The sequence below is a fragment of the Melozone crissalis genome, unplaced genomic scaffold (genome assembly GCF_028551555.1).
Source record: "Melozone crissalis strain CALT ecotype California unplaced genomic scaffold, PUWL_Pcris_2 ptg000017l_1, whole genome shotgun sequence".
Classification (NCBI taxonomy): domain Eukaryota; kingdom Metazoa; phylum Chordata; class Aves; order Passeriformes; family Passerellidae; genus Melozone; species Melozone crissalis.
The window spans coordinates 14963475-14975841 of NW_026535795.1; positions in this window are offsets into that span (position 1 = coordinate 14963475).

Consider the following 12367-nt stretch of genomic DNA (forward strand, 5'->3'; position numbering starts at 1 on the left):
AACTGCATTGCTAGAGTGATAAAACCAATTCTCTTATTACCCAAAGAAACTGGATCAAGTTTGGGAGTTCCTATATATAATGATTTGGGAGAAAATAAACAGAACCGGGAAAGTGAAATAGAAATTGAGAAAATCCAAAATTGTAAAAGCCAAATTGGGATCCCAATATCTATGTTAAACAAATTAATCCGGCTCCAGGCAGTATTAAAAATAAAGAATTCAATTATTAGGAACATTTCAAATGAAATAAAAAGATTAGCATGTGTAAATAATCAAGATCAAACTCCTACACTTGATCCCAGTGGGTGGGAGAACCTGGAGATTTTCAAAAAGGATGTATGGGAAAAGGTAGTTTTTCTCACTGTGTGCGTACTTGGAGGATTGCTTTTTTTACTATGCTTATTTATCTGTTTTAGTAGAATAGTACTTGCCGTGCAGACCAACCTGAAGAAACCAAAGAAAGTAACAAGGTTAAGTAACCAGGATTACCAAAGTGCACAAGAGATTTATAGTAGATTCAAAACAAAAAAAAATTTGTGAGTTGATGCGAGCTTAGAATTTAAGCTCGATCAAAGAAAAAGAGGGGGGACTGTTATGAACAAAATTCAGGTAATATTTTTTTTGTGAGAAAAAGTTACAAAAAGCAGCCAGACCACGGGTAGCTGCTGAAGTTCTTCGTGTTTTGTTATTGTAATCACGAGTCGTTGTGGCTAATCGCTCCTTTTGTATCAGCAGAGCCTCGCCCGAGGCTAAGTTGTACCTTTCCCAGAAGGGTGGGAACCTTCCCGAACAGTAGAAGAGACCTGAGAAGGTGGGGGGCTATGCAAAGTGACTCCAAGACCACAATGCAGCATGGGTCCCCCGGTGTACAGAGAAGACCCCAAAACGACGAGCCACCTAAGAGTTGAGAGACTGGAGTGATGTCTAGACGTGAAGAGCCGAATGCTGAACCTGCAGAGATGCAAAACACCTTCAGAGCCTCTCGCCCTGACCAAGAGAGACGACCCCGGCGGTGAGACCAGGCTGACTGAGCTGGCAAAGGTACCATCTGACGGGATCAGCAGGCCCTAAAGGCTCCCACGAGGACTTGATCCCCAGCTCTGCCCCTTGCGGACAGAGCTGCGCATATCCTCCTCCTCTGAGTCGCCCGGGAAGACGACGGAGACTGCAGACCCGTCGAGCCACCCAATCCTGAGCTGATCACTTTTAATAAAGGCATTGAAAAAGGAGAAGAAGTCTCCTAGCCCTTTTGTTTATTTCACCTGCCGTGGGCCCTGCAGGTCATCGCGGCCCCGTGGCAGATGTGGATGGTCTCCAGAACACGGCACCGTGTTGGGGTGGCACCTACACAGTCTGGAATCACCTTCCCCCTGAGGAAGGCTGCCAGCTCCATTCCCCTCCCTGTGCCCCAGACAGAAAAGCAATGGCCATCATGGGCCTGCAGGCAATGGGTGCGCCCCAATGGGACAGGGCCCATCCCAGAGAGCCAGGGTGTACCCCAACAGCACGGGGTGAACCCCAGTGCTCTCCTCCTTCCTCAGACAGGACACAGGGCAGAGGGTTTGGCTGCAGCACAGGAGCCCTGGCTGCAGGGATGCTCTGTTGTGGCAGCTGGGAGGACATAGTTTTCCAGATGTTGGCCATAAACATCCCACTGCTTTCCCAGAGCTCAGACCCCCAGCACTCTGGCCATGGGATGGGGAGAGCACGGGGATGTGGTTGGCAGCTCAGGTATCGCGTGACAAGCACGAGGGAAGGGGCCCTGGGGCAGGTGACAGCCGAGTCATGCACCACAGGACAGGTGGGGTGGGGACTTCAAAGAGCCCAGTCCCACGGGACCAAACAGGTGGGGAGTGACTCCTGTGGCACAGCCCGTGTGGGGCCGAGCAGCCATGCTGAGCACGCAGAGCAGGGACAGCCACAGGCAGGCAGGCCACGCCTCATGGAGGCTTCGGCCATGAGCACAAACGGCCCCGGGTCTAGGCACGGGGAACAAGGAGCGGAGGTCACCGGCTGAGTCACTGCAGGGGTGAGCACCACAGTCCCCAGCTCCAGCCACGGGCTCCCCTCCAGCCCCGCTCCCAGAGCACTCCCCAGCACCTCCTGCCCCCCTCTCGCACTTTGGCTGGACTTCTGCCCTCTCCCTGAGAATGCCTCTCCCCCTTCTTTTCCTCCTGAGACCCCTACATGTGCCAGGAGGCTCATCCCCACCACACTGGTGCCAGGGGACCTCCAGGGGCAGTCATGGCTGGGGGGACCTGTGCCCAGGCAGAGCCACCTCAGCCTCAGCTCTGGTAGGACTCAGCCCTCAGAGCTCCCCCAGCAGCAGGAGATGGAGCTGGGAGTCCTTGCTCCGATGGCACACCTCTGTGCCAGGCACCCTGGCACAGACACGGTGGTGCCAGCACCTCCTGCCAGCTCAGCCAGCAGTCCAGCCTGGTTTGCTCATGGCCACTACCTCACATCAGGGCTTGAGGAGAGCAGAAATTTTTTCATAACCTTAAAAGCCTGGGAGCATCTGGATGAGGCCCTGGGATGAGGCAGGAACATCCTGAGCTACATCTGATGCCAGGAAGAAAACACGTGGCTCTGTCCCTGCCCACAGGCTCCAGAGGGGTTTGTTACCTGAGACAGATGTTTGCCACTTGGCTTGTGACCCCACAGCAGAGGGAAGGGAGCCCTCAGAGCCCAGGAGCACCGCACAGACCCCGGTGCCTGTGCCCTCAGGATCACCCACCCACCAGGGCTCCCACAGGTCAGGGTGCTGTGGGGTCAGGGAGATCCTGTGCTGCAAACTTTTCTAATTAATAAATTCAACATATTTTCAACCTGGAAGCAGCCCATCCTCCAGGTGGGAAGAGGCAGAGTGGGCAAGGGAGATGTCTCCAGTGAAGGACTGCTGGAATATGGTTTAGGGGAGCCTCCCTTGCTCCTCACCCCCACAGGACAGAAACAGGGCAGACAGTGGGGCTGCCTCTAGGGTGGCCAGCAGTGCTTTTGTTCGGGTTCAGAGCAGGATGGCCATGCTTGGGGGTTTTTAAAGAGCAGCTCAGGGGTTCATGTGGTGCTCCAGCCAACAGCAGAGGAAGATGTTTAGGTTGGATATTAGGAAAAATTTCTTCATGGAAAGGATGGTCAGGAATTGGAACAGGCCTCTCAGGGTGGTGGTGGACTCACCATCCCTAGAAGCATTAAAAAACATGTAGATGTGGCACTTGGGACACAGTTTAGTGGTGAACCTGGGATAACAGTTGAACTGAATAATCTTAAGATGTCTTTTCCAACCTTAACAATTCCATAACTCTGTGCTGGACACCCTGATCACCCTGGTGTATTTTTTGTCCAGTGCTCTGGACATGCTCTCCCCTGCACACTGGCAGGGAAAGCTGTGCTCTGCAGAGCTGCCACAGCCAAATCTCTGGGGTTGAGGAGGGGATGGCACTGTGCAGGGAGGACACTTGCTGTCCCTGCAGTTCACACATTTTTCCTTTTTCTCCAGGCCAGACCACTGCAAGCTGTGGGTTCCTCCATACTGGGTGCACTGAGAGCTGTTGCCAGGCCTCAGGACTCTCATTTTCCAGTAACAGGCATGACTCAGTCACTCTGCTTCACTTGGTGGCCTTTCTCTATGACCATCCTCCACTTGTCTCTCCCAGAAAATTACCCTTGATTTTAATTACCAGGTCCCAAGCAGAGGGAACCAGGGGATTAGGACTGGGGCTGGGCTCAGGATCTGGAGATTCATTCACATCTGACTTGGGGCAAGCACCTCCAACTCTCCCTACTTTTGTTTTCCCCTTGCCTGTTTCAACAGAGCCATCCTCTTGCCCGTGTCAGTGCAATCTCCACTGTGATAAAAATGACTACACTTCTAATGTCACAAATACTGTGACATTAAAATGCTCACTCAGACCCCACAGCACCCACTAAATGCTATTATTGGACATTTGGGTTAACTTCAGTTGTAAGGTTTGACTGATAAGGGCAATCCCCAGTGGCTCCTTCCAGAGAAAATCATCAACTCACAGCATGGTTTGGGCTGGATTTCAAATCCCATCCCCCTCTGCCTCCTGCCATGGGCAGGGACACCTTCTACTGTCCCAGGCTGCTCCAAGCCCCATCCAACCTGGCCTTGGACACTTGCAGGGATGGGGCAGCCACAGCTGCCCTGTGCCAGGGCCTCACCATGCTCAAGATAAAACAATCTTCTTTGCAACAGGAGAAGCCCCTTCCCTGCAGGTATCTCTGCCAGAGGGGCCAGGGCAGGGGGACAGTGCAGCCCTGGCTCCCTGAGCAGCACAGGTGAGGCACAGGTGGGATTCCTGTGTCCATCCCAACTCCATCTCACAGATGACCAGTCCCTGCCCCAGTCCCCTCTGTCAGTCTGGCAGCCCCCAACAGTTTAACCCAGTGAGAATGTGGAAAGACAAGTTCAGGACAAGCCAAGCTTCCATGTTCCTTAAATCTGGTTTTACACATCCCCCCTTTGCCCCTCAGACTGGACTGGATCCCAGCTATTGCAGCTGAAACCCAGGGTGGCAATGCCAACCCTTCCAGCAGCCATCCTCGCATGGAATTCCTGTGGAGAGTTCCCAGGAGCTCAGGGTGCCTCTGTACACAAATCAATACCGACAGAACTGAAGGATTAGGAAGAGGAGTACTTCTCAATGTCACCCGTGGTCACCAAATCTGCACTTCTGGGGGCTCATGTTGGCTTTGCTGCATTGGTTTGGATCAGGATCAAGCTTTCCACAAGTCTGACTGATGTTTTGGGGAAAGCTTGCTTTTGATTTTATCATTCAGCCCGTTCTCTCTATCCCTTCTGAGGATGAACTGGAAAAACACTGATCCAGACACTGGTTCCAGCTTAGCAGTGGCTTTCCAAGGCAGGGCTGATTCCCACTCTAAGGACAGCATGGCTGCCTTACAGAACAAAGCAGGGATGGACAGAAAACTTGTCACAGGATGAATTTGCAATTCCATTTCTTTAAACCAAGAAATATGTTCACTATTACTAAGGCTGCACACAAGGAGGTGGGTTCTGTATTCCTGTTGCCTTTATTTCCAAGCAGAGAATCAAAATTTGTACTTCAGTGGTTTAAAACAACACCAAGCTCTTACAGGGCAAGGATATTTGACCCACAAGTGCCCACAGGCTCTGACACTCATTCCCCATGGCTCTGCAGCCGCCTCCAGCAGCTACCAGAGCCCACACACAGGAAACCTCTGTGCCATCTGCAGAGTACAGCACTGTAGAACACCACGTGCCTTTTTTCCACATTCCTGATGGAAAATAAGGCAAAATTCAGGACAAACCCTCAGGCACCTCCACTGCAGTGCTCTGGGGCTGGATCAGGCTTGAGAGCATAGGGGAGGACCTGGTGCTCCAGGAGGCTCAGCAGCTGGGAAGGGCTGCTCCAGTGCCCCACAGGACCACTACACACCTCCTGCACAAAGGCCCAGCTGCCTGAGGGCCACAGGCTGATTTTTCACACCTCTACTGGACACCTGGGTGTGCAAGCTGGTCCCTGAGCAGGGGAAGTTCAGCCAGGAACTGTGCATGAGTGATATGCTAAGGCTGAATAGCAGGCCTAAGCCTGAGGTGACTTATATGATGAATCTTCAGCATGATGCTATTAATACCATCAAGGTTCTTTAGTTAAAAATAGATTATTAAAACATTTATATTAGTAATTCTTAATGCCAAACTGGCTGTTGTAGAGATGTCTGTATAACCTTGTGTAGGGTATGTCAAGAAATCTTCCCTACAGATGTCCCTAGAGACTTGTCAGTAGAATATTTTAGGCAAAACCCTTCTGGCTGTGGCCTGGGCTCTGGCCAAGCTCTGTCCCCACCTGGCCATCAGATGTTTTCTGCACAAAAAGGCAAACAAGTCATTTGGACCCATCAATTTGGGCCTATAAAGCTGACCCTGGTTTTGGGTGAGCTGGAGAGCTCAGCTATGGGTGGATGCACCACGTGGGATTTCCCAATTGCTGGAAGGGTTCTCCAGGCCCTTGCTGCAGAACAGGGCTGCCCAGGCACTGAGGGCTCTGCCTGATGGTGGAGTGTTCAGGCACTTGGTGATGTATCTTCCTCAGCCACTGTTGTCCCTCTCTGGCTCATATAGTAATGATTAGATGCATTACCTTGCTTATTTTTACCTGTTGCTAAAGCTAAGAGAGTAATAAGCTTATTGTTTTACCAAATGTATCCTTTTACTTCTGTTTTGCCTCAATATTAATAGTAAAACAAGACCATTCTTCCTCTTGGTGCCTGTGTCCATTCTATTGCCCCTGTCAACTCGCCAAAAAAATGAGCAGGGAAGGGAAACAGGGAAGGGACACAGGGAAGGGATTCACTGCTCAGAAATGCCCACAGGGCTTCTCTGCATCTGGCTCCTGCCTGAAAACACACACTTGCCTTGAAGACAAAGAAATCTAATAAAATGTTTGAGAAAACACTCCGCACTCACAGTCAGAGGCACAGGGCCGTTCAGCAGCTGCCAGCCCAAACCCAGCTTCCTGTTCTTGAAACACAGAGACACTCGAGTGTGACCACACAGGCAGAGGGAGCACCCACCTTATGATCCTTGGCCTTGAACCACTGTCAGCAGAGGATGAGGCAGAAGCAACGAGCCATGTGTGTCAGAACAACAGAGACAGAGACAGAGACAGAGACAGAGACAGAGACAGAGACAGAGACAGAGACAGAGACAGAGGGGTGCCAGCACGGGGTGTGGGAGCTCCCCAGGAGGGGGAACCCAGCAGCAGCTCCTGCCCCCAGAGGCACAGAGTGACAAGCAGTGCCTGGGCAGCTGGAAGGAACCTGCCTGAGGAAGCACTTGTCCCTCCCCACTGCCCCTGTCTGCTGTCACCAGCAGCTCCTCCTCAGCTGGGACAGGGCAGAGCTCAGAATGTGGGGCAGATCCAAGTGGGATTCACAGATCTGTCTCCTACTGGCTTCCCATAGAGGAAAACATGGCAAAGAAACAGAGTGTGATCACAAAGCTGCTGTTCATAACCCACTTTGCCTCTCCAGCCTCTCTGCTCCAGCTCTTACAGACCCACCTGGTTTTCTCTACTTGAAATGGAGGAAGGAAATGGTGCTGCTGGCTGTGAGTGCTCAGCCATGCCCTCAGCACACTGCATCTGGACAGCCCATTTTCAGAGATGCTGCTGTCAAGGTGAGCAGTTTAGCCAGTGCCCAAAAGCTGAACAGAGCTGTTTATCAGGCCCCTTTGATTCCTCTTGCCTAACTTCAGGTGCCCAGAGTTTCAGTGTCAGCTCACTCATCAGCTCATCCCTTCTCCACCCAGCAGAGATGTCTGAGGTGACTTTGGAGCTCTCTGGACAAGCCCATCTCTCCCTCATGTAGATTGTGGATGACAAGCTTCCACTAGATGATTAATTGCCTTAGCATAGCTGGCACCAATTTCATCTTTGGGGATTTTTTTTTTTAACATTTCCATTTAAAACTCACTCTGAAAAATATTCAGAGCAGAAATACAATCTTTATGGGCACTGAGAAAAATTTGATTTGCTTTCTTACAAAAATATCTGTTTTACATGTAAAGGAAGTTCTGGTACATGAAGCCAGTCGAAGAAATGTGAAGTGAGTTTATTTTCTCCTGTCTCTGAACCCAAAGAAAGACCAAAAACTGCTCAGGTCCTGTTTTTGATCCAGACCCCTGCTAACCTCCATAAAAGACCATAAACCTCATGCTGTCTTCTGTCAGCTAGCAGCTGAAAGACTGGAAGATACCTGCAGCAGTGCTATTTCAGACTGCTGGGAAAATCTGTTGTTTTCCAAGTTAATAAATAAAAGGCAAGCACCTTTCTCTCAGCAATTTCTAGAAAAAGCAATACCCTTCAACTTAACAGCAGTTTTTACCCATGAACCCTCAGAAAAAAGAAGTAATGAGTGGTCATGTAGCCCACAAAAATTAAAGGCATATGAATTTATGGGTATTTTTTCACTGACAAACCCAAAAGCTGTCAGGTGTTCTAGTCAATAAACTCCAACAGAAGACAACTTGAAAAGAGGCAAAAGCAACTCAAATGTTCATGAGCAAAGGACCCCAGCAGAGTGAGATAAGATATGTAAATGTGACTCTCTCAGGAACAGCAAACCCACTGAGGACCCCTAATGACTACAATGCAATAACTACTGCTGTGCAAGGTCTGTGGTGGGAAAGGCAGGAGGAAACAAAGTATAACACTGAAGTGGCTGACTATGAAAATAAAACATACAGCTTGGCCAAAATAAACTGTGGGTAAAAATTACCCCTGGGACATAGGATAGGGTGGGATACATCCCACAGGAACAGGAAGCACCCCTGAGATATGTAAGTCATTGCACAGAGCCCTGATGAAATCTCAGAATAACAACAAAGCTGTGGTCTCCCAAATGCAAAAAAAAACTGCATTAGGCTGGAAGAGTTGTCAGGGAGGACTGGAGGGTGCCTCAGGAATCAGAACACCTAATTTGTACAGTGAGTCAGGAAAAGGAGTGGCTTGTTTACCCCAAAAAATGTCACCATTGCATAATTCCAGCAGGGCACACAAGAAGTGCCCATACCAGCATCTGTTTGCAGGAACAAAGATGAATCATCCCTGAATCGGTTCAGTGTTAAACAGAGTGTTTTATGAAAGCTCTGTGATGCAACAAGCTCAGGTTGAATTCACCCATCCCCTGTGTGCTCTGCGTGGGTGCCTGGCGTGGGCAGCGCCACCGAGGGAGCGCAGAGCTCCAGCAGCAGCAGCAGCACCAGCAGCACCAGCAGCTCCAGCAGCAGCAGCAGCACCAGCTCTATTGCATGTTTGGCTCCATCAGATCTTCTCTTTGTAAGGCAACAACACCTGGAGGCTGCAGGACAGGCAGTGTGAAGGTCCCTGAGAGCTGCATTTGCTGCTCCCTGTGTGGACCAACAAGCGTTCCACTGTCACACTGTCACACTGCCACACTGTCACACTGCCACACTGCTGCTGGCACCACTGCAGGAGATCCCAAACTGCAGCTCCTCACCCTGCTCCCAGGCCTTAGCACACCCAGCGCTCTGTGCATGGTGCCACCAAATCACTTGCAGAGTCAAGGAATTTCAGGAATCAAGGATAGCCAGTAAATGCCCCAGTGCTGCAAAAACTATCATCAGTTTGGGGTAAACACCAGGACTCATCAGATCAGGTTTACACCTTTGGAAAAAAAAACCACCAAACTGCTGCACTAACCAAGCACACCAGAGTTTTCTCAGTTTTCTGGTGTGTGTCCTTTCAGCTCCTTGCTGGAAGTCTCTGTTCAGCTCAGTATGAGTCTCTGTCAGCCCCAAGATCTCTCCTCTGTTCTGTGCCATCCCTCTCTGCCCCTGCACTGCTGTGCCAGCTGGCTTGGAGCAGCACAGCAACACTGCCAGGTGCCAAACTATTGCCTGTGCAAAACCCATCCCAGCCTGGGTCTCCTGAAACTTCCCTTGATTTCCATAAAGCCTGTAAGGACCCCAAGGGTTGTAAAGGTCTGTTCCTCCATCTCATTTGGCTGAGAGTGGCTTCAGAAGTACTGCCAGACAAAAGGCAGCATCACAGTGCTTGTGTGTGTGTGTGTTTGTGTGTGTGTTTGTGTGTGTGTCTCTGTGTGTGTCTGTGTGTGTGTGTCTGTGTGTGTGTGTCTCTGTGTGTGTCTGTGTGTGCCTGTGTGTGTGTCTGTGTGTGTGTGTGTCTGTGTGTGTGTCTGTGTGTGTGTGTGTGTGTGTGTGTCTGTGTCTGTGTGTGTGTGTCTGTGTGTGTGTCTCTGTGTGTGTGTGTGTGTGTGTGTGTGTGTGTCTGTGTGTCTGTGTGTGTGTGTGTGTGTCTGTGTGTGTGTGTCTGTGTGTGTGTGTCTGTGTGTGTGTCTGTGTGTGTGTGTGTGTGTCTGTGTGTGTGTGTGTGTGTCTGTGTGTGTGTGTGTCTGTGTGTGTGTGTCTGTGTGTGTGTGTGTGTGTCTGTGTGTCTGTGTGTCTGTGTGTCTGTGTGTCTGTGTGTGTCTCTGTGTCTGTGTCTGTGTTTACTGCAACTCCTTAAGGCAGCTCCCACCCCCAAATTAGTGGCCATCAGATAGCAACTGGTACTCAACCCTCTCATATTTGCCTGATGTGTTTGATGCTTTCAGAGGTCTGAATATGTCAATTAGTTTAGGAATTTCCCTCCATTGCTAGCCCTGGGATCTCCTCCTGGAGAAGTGCTGGAGCAAACTCTTGCTCCAGAAAGCATTGCTGCATTTATCATTAATTATTCTTTGACCTTTCCTTTTGGTTGGCTTTGCACACTAATTGAACACAGAACAACTGTAGTGGCACGATTCCACATCTGACACCTCGGGGCTTATCTGAATCTCCCCAGGGCTGCATCAGACACTGCTGGGCAGCACATGGCACAGCTCAGACTGGCACAAGCAGCACCCTGGAGCAGTGCAGCTCTAACCACACCACTGTGTGCCAGTCACTCAGCAAAGCAGCAGACACAGGCAATGGCAAACTGCCATTTGGAGAGAATCTGCACACCAAAAAGAGCATTTCTGATCAGAAAACTCAAGATACCATTGTGAACAGCTGCAAAGAAGAATCAGCATTTCTGGCTTCCTATTTACAGATACTTGCACAAATAAATTAACTTGAATGAATTCACCCTGATTTACCAGAGGCAGGCTTGGTCAGTCCTGGGGCCATCACAGCCCAGGGCCAGCCAGAGCCACACTCAGAGCAGCTTTACCAGCACAACCCACACTTTGTGCCAGAGAGCCCAAAGCAGAGCAGCTGCCCCACGCCAGGCTGAGCACTGGAGCTCTCCCCATGGCCTCAGCAGCAGCTCTGCTGTCTGTGGCAGTGGAGGAGAGAAGCCCTACAAAGGCAGCAGCTGAACCCCAGCAAGCACAGCAGGAAACTGTCCAGGGACCGGCTGAAGCTGGGTCTGTAGCACATGTTCCAAGCAGCCATGGTCCAGAAAGTTTATGTGACTGAGCACCTAACCCCAGCAGCCTCTCCAGTCCTGGGCACAGCACATGCTGGGTCACCTGGGCCTTTAGGGACCACATCCCAGAAGAATTCAGCCTTTCTCCATTTCTGCAGGGGGGTGCAACTCTATAGCTCAGAGGCGGCATAAATCCAACATAAATGTTGACTTAGATATTACCCAGCTCTTTTCAATGGCAAGCCCAGTACACTCAGCAAATCCTAATTTTAATTACATGAAAAATTACTGTCTTCACATACCATGTGAAATGTGTTTTTCACTGTCACTCATTTTTAGGAGATTATCATGTCTCCTTCCACTTGCCTCCATTCAGATGAGGTGTTGTAAAGGCTATTTTTGTGTGAGATTGTGTGAACGGGCTGCACACATACGCAGTGATGGGGATGGAGGAGCAGTTGTTGAGAACAGCAGGGAGGTCCATGCTGGTGTGATAAATAAGTATGATTTGTGCTGATAAAAATTGAAACAGTAATCAATATTAATACAGTAATTAATATTTGGGAATAATAAAATAGTTAAAAGTTGTAATGCCAAAGAAGAGAGGGAGAAGAGGGGCTCCACCACCCCCCCTCCCGGCAGATGTTCACAAGGACAGGAGGAAAGAAGCTGAAGATACAGTTGCTAAAAATGAGCAGAAAGGAAGCAAAACCTGGTTGGGTCCCAGAAAATGCTAATTATAAGACATTTATTGCTTTGATATGTAGATGCAGTGATATGTTAGTCTTGGCTTACATTGTACTGGCTTGGTGCGCATGTGTAACCCAAAGGTGAATTAAAGGACACAGAGGAAGACTACGAAACCTTCATCAGACGACCCCCAAAGACTTGTGCGACCACCAAACCGAGTGGTGGCACCTGCGTGGTAAAGGTGGTGATGAGGGCGGAGACAGAAAAGTGATGAACCGAAAATGGGAGGGGATGGCATAAAAGGGAGGAATCTTCACTTGGCAAGCTTATTAGAACCAAATTATCCCTTATTTTAATCAAATTATATTGTATTCCATTTTATTTTTTTTTTATTTTAACTCTTCAATTAAAATTGCTACTACTTTTAATATTGTTTGGGGGTTTTTTTATGATGGGATAATTGGGCAAACATAACACTGCGAAGGCGGGTGATTGAAAGTCTCCCAGAACTCCCAAGCTCTGGGGCTGTGGAACCCACACAGACTGAGACCCTGGATCTGCCAAGAGCCTTCTGAAACCAAATCAGCGCCCTCACAACAGCCCTGACTGCCACCACAGCCCAGCCAACACGCGGGCAGATACCGTGGGGGTCTGTGAAACACCTGAAAAATAAAGAACTGTCTGAGGGGATTTCCGAACGGCTCAGAAGCCACCGGCGCTCCTCGTCCGAGCTGGGC